This window comes from Rhagoletis pomonella, unplaced genomic scaffold (genome assembly GCF_013731165.1).
Source record: "Rhagoletis pomonella isolate Grant_MI unplaced genomic scaffold, Rhpom_1.0 Rhpom_scaffold_00010, whole genome shotgun sequence".
Classification (NCBI taxonomy): Eukaryota; Metazoa; Arthropoda; class Insecta; order Diptera; family Tephritidae; genus Rhagoletis; species Rhagoletis pomonella.
The window spans coordinates 16,345,018-16,352,956 of NW_023458564.1; the positions used below are offsets into that span (position 1 = coordinate 16,345,018).

A 7,939-nucleotide genomic window follows, 5' to 3' on the forward strand; every position below is an offset into this window, starting at 1 on the left:
GAATACAGTGAAAAATTGTTAGGGATAGGAATATTTTGAAAGTGACGGTCTCCGTACGTAGTTATCGCTTTTCGTCTATCCACTTTTTCTAGCGTTATGATGGCTTGTATTTCTTTTTCTTCTACAAATATTGGACACCTTTTGTTCAGTGCATTGTAGTTGGCGTTGTCAATATAGTGGTAAATGCAGCTGCTGCAGGCAGTGGTGTCAGTGCACTTTTCGTTTTTTCCAGGGTCAGTGTGAGAAACTTTTGCACAATTTACGCACATTTGAGAGTTTTTGCATATTTTTTTTTTGAGTGACCGTATATCAAGCATTTCATACATCGGAGTGGAAGTGGGATGTATGGTCTTATCTTTACTTTTTCGTAGCCAATAAGTATGTCGTTTGGAAGTATAGGGTTATCGCACGTGATAATGAGTAAACCTGTTTCAACTAAGTTTTCGTCAATCTTTCTCTTTATTTTTCTAACTTCACTAACATTTTGATTTTTGAGTTCATCTTTTATTATGCCTTGTGGTGTACCTTTCAACTCACTTGAAAAAATAACACCTTTTGAACTGTTTAAGGTATTGTGCTCAGAAACTTCAGTTTTTATGGAGGGTGAAAGTGATGATAGTGTAATTAATTTTGTTGCTTGAACGTAGGTTTTGGTTTTAATTAAGATGCTTCCGTTTTTTAATTTTTTACACAAGTCTACTTCACCGCCGCACACTGAGTCAATAACTTTTTTTATTAGGAAGGGTGATACTTTTGCGAGATTTTCAGTGCCATCAATTCTTGACATTAGGCACATTACAGTTATTTTGTAGTGTTTTATTTCTATTAGTTGTGAATATAAGCTTTGTTAGGGAATTAATTAATGGAAAAAAATTAAATAAATACGTATACTTCATTAAATGTTCATGTTTTATTCAAGGATTTACATATTTGTGTAAGTTAACAAAAAGATGTAACTACATCAATAATTATGTTCGCTTAACCCGCATCGAGGTACTTAAGCGGGTTCTTTTAAGTACTCAATTCGCCTAAGTACTAAGCTGACATTTTTCGTGAGGTACTTAAGCGGGTTTTACTGTATTTAATATTCAAAGTGCGGTCTTCACTGATGTCCACAAGGTTATCAAAAGCTTAATTTGTCATCTCAGTAGGTTTACTTTTCGGGTCACATGAAAACAGTTTTGTTATCCAGCTGTAGAGATCCTCAGAGTCAATGTTGGGAATATATTCGACAATGGTTTTTTCTAAATCTTCCAAGTTAACGCTGATAATGCCCGTTAACGCTAAGAAAATAACTTTTACAGTCAATTTCACGAAAGCAATTTAAGTGAAAAATTATTTTAATTTTTTGAATTTTATATGGAAATTGACAAAAAATAAAAAATCATTTTCCATTTAAATTGCTGGTGAAACCGGCTGTTATCAATTTTCTTAGCGTTAACTTCGAAGTTACATGCGCTTTTCTGATTTACTTTGTTTATTTATGTTTTCATGCAAATTGCTAGAAATTCTAAAATATGCTTTTCACCAATAAAAAAATCTCGACGTTCTTGAAAGACCCAAAGATGTATTTTAAATTCGAAGGCCTCTGTTACCTTCACAGCGTCATCCAATACGGGTTTTAAATCTAGTCGCGGCATCTTCTTAGTCGCCAGGGAAAACCGACGGATCATACAGTGACTTCTCGTGGCGTTTTCTGCCTCTTTCTTCATCCTAGACATCGCTCTTTTCCAACCACTGCGGCTGCTCCATCACTGCAAATATCCGCAGACTTGCTCCATTTCAAACCATTTTTCTGTATAAATTTGTCGATAGCTTTAAAAATTTCGTCGCTAGGGGTGCAAGTCTCAAGTACTGCGCTTATCAAAAGTTCTTCTTTGATTTGCGCTGCGAATGGGTACCTCACTAACACGAGAAGCACATTAAGTCCCAATACGTCGGTACTTTCGTCAAGTTGCAAACTAAAAAATTCACAAGTTTTCAAACTTTTTATAAGTTCGTTCTCGACTCCCTCTAAAGACGTGTTGATCCGCTCTTTCACAGTGTAATAGTGATAATACGTGTGCGCGAGGCTAGAACAGTCCAGCGAGCAAAAAATTCGAAAATTAATCCGAAAACGGGAAGAAAAGTGGATGAAACGCGGATTAGGTTTACAAAAGTACCGAAAATGGTTGTGAAAAGGGTACGCTTTCGGCTATTTTTCTGAAAATTTATTAAATTTTTTGTTGAGAAAACGTACTGGGGAACTACGCTAAAGAGCGAAATATACCACACAAGCGGCTTGGAGAAAGAAAGCGAGAAGGGAAGAAAAGTAGTAAAACCCAATAGACTGGAATATAACAAAAATTGTATATTATTTCTCGTATTAAAGGGTGAACACACCAAAACTGCGACACTTAGAAATTACTACCAGAAACAAACTAGAAGGCTTTGAAATTATTTTTTTATTATATAACTTGGAAGTTTAGATGTTATTAAAATGTTAAAATATTAGTTATTATTTGCTCCATATGCAAGTGATAGGAAATTTACTCGCACACGCGCCATCATGTTCCGCACGATTGCATCATCGACTTGACGCGATGCGCACAACTACTTTGTTTTGCACTCTTCAATATTTTTCACTGTTTCACCTGTTTTCTTCAAGATTCCTTTGACAATTGACCAAGATTCCCCAATAGGACGTAGCTCTGGGCTATTGGGTAGATTGCAGTCGTGGGGTACAAAATAGATGTTATTTGCATTAACCACGGCCATGTATCCTTGGCATAGTGGCAGATTGCCATGTCCGCCTAGAACAGTGGCCTACTCCTTATCTGTTGATAAATGACAGAATACGCCTTTTGAGGCACTCATCCCGATAAACTTGATCATTCATTGTCCCGGATGGGAAAAAAGCGCTGCTCTTACGGCCACAGGAAGAAATAGCTTACCAAACCATGTGGTTTTTTTTTTTGGAAATTTTGACTTCATTTTCAGCTTACAACTTTCAGGGGCATCTTGACGACTTGCAGCAGTATAAAAATCTTGACCTGCAATATATTTTGAATTTTTAAAGCAGTAGGTTTCGTAGTCCATAACAATGCAGTTGTATTTTTTAGATTAGAATTCATACAACTTCCGAATGCGAGATTTCGCTGTAACATTCTACTTTGCGCCTCGATCCGGCGCTGTTTGAGCTGTAGAACATCTCAATGAAGCTTTCCGCTTTACCTTTTGTACGAAAACTGCGATCTCCGTACGGATTTTGCAACATAACGCGACAAAATCTTCGGATCTCGCGAAAACGCACTGAGGACCTCCCGAGCACTGTTTTTATCACTTTGACCATGCTAACCCCCGCTCCCTGGTTTTCTCGTAACTGCCAGGCCTTATTTGTACCTGATTAAAACCCTGCAAACTGTCGAATAGTGCAATCTTTAATTTTTAGCAATTTTACGTGTACTTAAAGGCCGACCGGATCATTTATAAACTTGTGCAAAATGGTTTGTCTCATTTCTAACTCGGTTGCCATTTTTAACTCAACTAGGAATCAAATTCAAATGAAATTTGTTCTACGTCCAACGTCATGGTCAGATTATGGTATTTGAATTTCAAAATATTGAAATATTTTTGGGTAAGCTATAAGCTATAAGCTTCCCAAAGTGTCGCAGTTTTGGTGTGTTCACCCTTTACATGAATGTACATAATGGTGCATTTACATGGTATGAAGCCATATGAACTTTTGATACGCTAAAATAGAGGGACTACATGTTCTTATGAGGAATTCAATGATATCGAGTGGGATGCATATAATAGATTTTTTCATATAAAAAAATTATGGGGAGATACTGTAAACATACTGTTGTGATACTGTTAAGCATATGAAATTATAGCAAGTTGAATTTTCATAAATCTTCCCATAAAAAGTTTAACAGATGCAGAGATACCAAGGAGGTTTTTTCCCATTTTGATGCCTTATATAAAACCCACCGAAAAGGAGGAAGGCGGCAACTACGCCATTCACATACATCCCAGTAGATAATTTCAGGTGTAAAAAGCCCTTCCAGAAGGCCTTCCTGGGAGTCAAGAGGCCTTCCACTTTACATTCCTTCTTCCTTTCTTTTTTGTATGGAGTGGGACAAATTGAAGGGCTTCTGCTTCCGCTACCCATAAAAGGGCTTCCACAAGGGCTTTTGTAGGACGCACCACTGAAGGCCGTCTTATTTCGCTACCTACAGAAGGTCTTCCAGGCAGGCTTTTGTAGAACATACCACTGAAGGCCTTCTTATTTCGCTACCTACAGAAGGTCTTCCAGATGGGCTTTTGGAAGACGTACTTCAGAAGGCGTTTTGAAGCAGTTCTTCTAAAAGTGCTGCTTTAGTTAAAAAAATACATACTTCTCTGAGGTTTCAAACCAGTTTTATTGCAACTCAAAATGCACTTCACATTCGTTTGTAACGCTAAGCTAAATATATTAAAATATTAACTTATACAAAGAAATTCATTTAATATAAAAATTAAGGTATTGCAATTAGGTACAGTTGAATTCATTGAGATCAAAAAACTAAAAATTAACGTTTATAAAAATAAATAGTAGAATTACTTAAATTAAAGGTCAATCAAATACTTTGCTTCTTAAGCAATTGAGTTGCTTTATATAGTCGACTTTTGCTTAATTTAAATCCGCTTTTCATTTCGGATCGATATTGCTCCCGCGTTGTCACGTCTTCGGCAGCGTCTGAAATATTGAGAGGGAAAATATCATTTTAAAACCTTAACTACGCTAAAAATATGAATTAACGTAATCTGTATCTTTATATGTACTTACTAAAAAATATATTGTTAAGCACAGCTAAGTTACGGAAAGCCTTTTTCCCCTGCATGCCATCATAATTAAAAGATTTTATTATCTCAAGTCCCAGGAGGCTCGACAAGTTTCGCTTCAAACCGCCTTTTTTATTATTTTCCGAACAGTCATGATCTAGAAAAGAAAGACAGTATATTTTGTATAAATTAAATGGAGGAAAATAACTAAGCAGCTTCTTACCATTTCATTTTCATCGTAATTTTCTGAATTTTCGAAGTTATTCAAATCTTTCTCAGTTTTTATTGGAAAAAGCTTTATTATTTCGGCGTTTCCTGTTTTAAACAAAACAACCTGTTGGGTGTACGCCTTTATTGTGGCCAGCTCTTCCATAATGATTTCGTTTTGCTTGTTTACCGTATTTTATAAATTATCGATTCTTAATTGTAAATCTGCAAGATATAGGAAAGTTAAAATTAGTAAATTTAAAATAAAAAATACGAATAATATTACCATTTATTTGCGCGTCCTTGGAATCATTTGTGACAGTGTTTCGCAATTGTATGTGATTTTGTGTGAGTTTCAAAATTAGCGTTTGAAGTGCACAAGCTTTTTAATACTTTTTTCGACATCTTGTTTTTATGAAATTTTTAAATTATAAATAAGTGTTGTCGAAGCCGTGTAAAAGAGGAATAAATAAATACTCATTTTCTGAGGGAAAGTACATCATTTTGCACATTACTTCATCTATCTTAAAATCTCTCTTATCAGCGTTTTCATCAAAAATATTTCCAGTGCATATCCCTAACATATGCATAGATTGGTGCTCAAAGAAATTTTTTAAGTGTGTGAGTACCGTCCCATTCAAAAAAATTTATTGTCTTTCGACAAATCCAGTAATTCTTACTATTTGAAAAGGAGCTATGCAGCACAAATTATCTGGCATTCATGTACTCACAAAGAAATTTTCATTTTGAAAACTTATAATTTTCCCCAATTTATTTCTTTTAAAACCAGTTGGGACAGCCTTAGTCTTAAGTTCTGAGGTGGAATATTTGTTACTTATCTGCTGCAGAATCTTAGAAGGCGACATTTTTTTTTCAATTCCTGCATAAAATTTTCGAAACTGTAAGCAGTAAAATTCGGAAGTGCGCCCATATCTTCTACACACTTTCGCAAATGCAGCAGGTTATGTACATTGAATGTCACGCAGGAGTCGCCAAACAAAATTGGAAACTTTTGTACGAAAAGCTTAAGTATTTCCTCCGCCTTATTTAAATTAAAGTTGGAATTTACTGGTGAAGAAAGCATCCTATAAGATGCATGTAGTAGTAAATATCCATTTTACATTTCCTCGCTACAATACCTTTTAAAACGACTAAGCCCGTATAAAGGGCAAATTGCCGGAACTCCGTAGATTTCGATCTACAAATTTCATTTAGCGATCACGGTTTCCTTTGAAATTCCCTGGGGATGAAGAGAGCAAGGGAAATCAACTTAGTTGACATCAAGTTTTTGTCGTTAGTCCCAATTTTTTGAACGGTTTTTCTATTTATAAGATCAATTCCTATTAACTCTAATTCACTATGCCTCTTTTGATGAAAACCTTTATGGAATTGTATTTGCTTTCTGTTACGAAAATCTTCATACGTTATTGGTTCAGCTGAGGCTGTACTGAAAGTTGTTACGTTATTAATCCTTTGGCCCCTTTGGTAGCATTTCTCGCAACCTATTAAAGCGTTATGGCCTACCGTGCTACACATGAAAGAGCCGAGCAAGTGCATCACAGATGAACGCTCGTAAATCAATTTGGAAACTGCGACCAGAGAGCTCAACTCCGCTTTCTTTAAGGTTTTTTATTTCCGAAACTAAATCATGTAGATATGAGTCTATATTGTAAGGCTTTGTTCCGCCGAGGTAGACACCAATTAAAAATACATCAATATTGATGTTCACAAACCTTCCCATAATTGGCCACAAACTTTGGGAACTGCTTTTATAGAGCGGAATACCATCTACCCCTATATCAAAAGTTATTGAATTTTCTTCTCGCAGAAACTCATATGGAATTTTTTCTAGTTGTTTCAAAAAACCTATATGGCAATAGCTTCCCGGTGACACTGTCCTAAAAATCACACTTTCTGAGCAATTTTTATTTTTTAAAAGTGTTTTTATGTGGGTAGGGACCGCCAAACCGTCAGAGGTTAAAATTTTGAGCAATGCATTTGCACTTGCGCGTGTCGGATTGTACTGATTGCACAATTAAATTAATTTAGTTTGTAAAGTTTCTTCCGCCTGATGTCTTGGCACTAAAGAAACATCAATTTCTTCGACATTAGCCGCTGCAGAAGTGGTGGAAATATCAGTGGTATTTATGGGATTTTCACAATTAACATTATTCGCTTGAGGTGCGCCTCTGCACAATCGCAATTGATTTAAGAGCTTTTGTTTTTCTACTTTCAGGTTTCTATGAAAGCTACTTTTACTTATTCCCCTTTTATAAATTTTTACAACACTTACATTAGACCCTTTAAATTTATTTATTGAATTATTGCTTATATTTCTTTTAAAATTTCTACACACACGTGTTGATCGCTTGAAGAATAGGTATACATAAATATCAGCTATGATCGCGTTGCCAGACCAGCATATCTATTGATTGATTAAATTATAACTAGAAAAGGCCTTCTAGAAGGCATTTAGGCTAGCACTTTTTTCAGCCCTTCTTGGGTAGGCCTCTTAGAATTGCTTTACTTAAGAAGGCCTACCTAAATTATCTTCTGGGATGTCAAAAGTAGGAATATTAAAAATTAAAAACAATAAACAAACAATTTCAAAACAAAAAAATCCTTTGTACTACACCATTTCCAGTTGTAAATGAGAAAGCGTCAAATGAAATTGCGAAAGCGTCATTTGGAAATGAGAATAGTCAATTGTAAATGCGATATCGTCATTTGAAATTGAGAATAGTCAATTGTAAATGAGAAAAGGTCAATAGTACGAGGGTGGATTGAAAAGTCGTTAGAATTGCGACATCTATCGGTCATTAATTTACTTAATTATTGTGAATGTTAAAAGTGAACTGTCAAAAGCGAGCTGTCAAAATTTCATAACATATGGTCTAACGGTACTTTTTTGAGAATTATTTTTGCA

At 35.4% G+C, this 7,939-nt stretch overlaps 1 long non-coding RNA gene across 2 annotated transcripts; it reads right to left on the reverse strand.

The window, feature by feature from the left end:
- Positions 1–4,354: 4,354 nt before the first annotated feature.
- On the reverse strand, positions 4,355–7,545 carry LOC118746093. 2 transcript variants are annotated; one of them, XR_004993777.1, is made up of 5 exons: positions 7,307–7,545; positions 5,300–5,418; positions 5,030–5,238; positions 4,811–4,963; positions 4,355–4,720 (listed from the first exon to the last, which is right to left on the reverse strand). It is a non-coding gene; the product is annotated as an uncharacterized LOC118746093 (long non-coding RNA). The 2 variants fall into 2 exon arrangements; XR_004993776.1 differs by having other exon boundaries at positions 4,357–4,720; positions 5,300–7,542.
- Between the last annotated feature and the right edge of the window lie 394 nt (positions 7,546–7,939).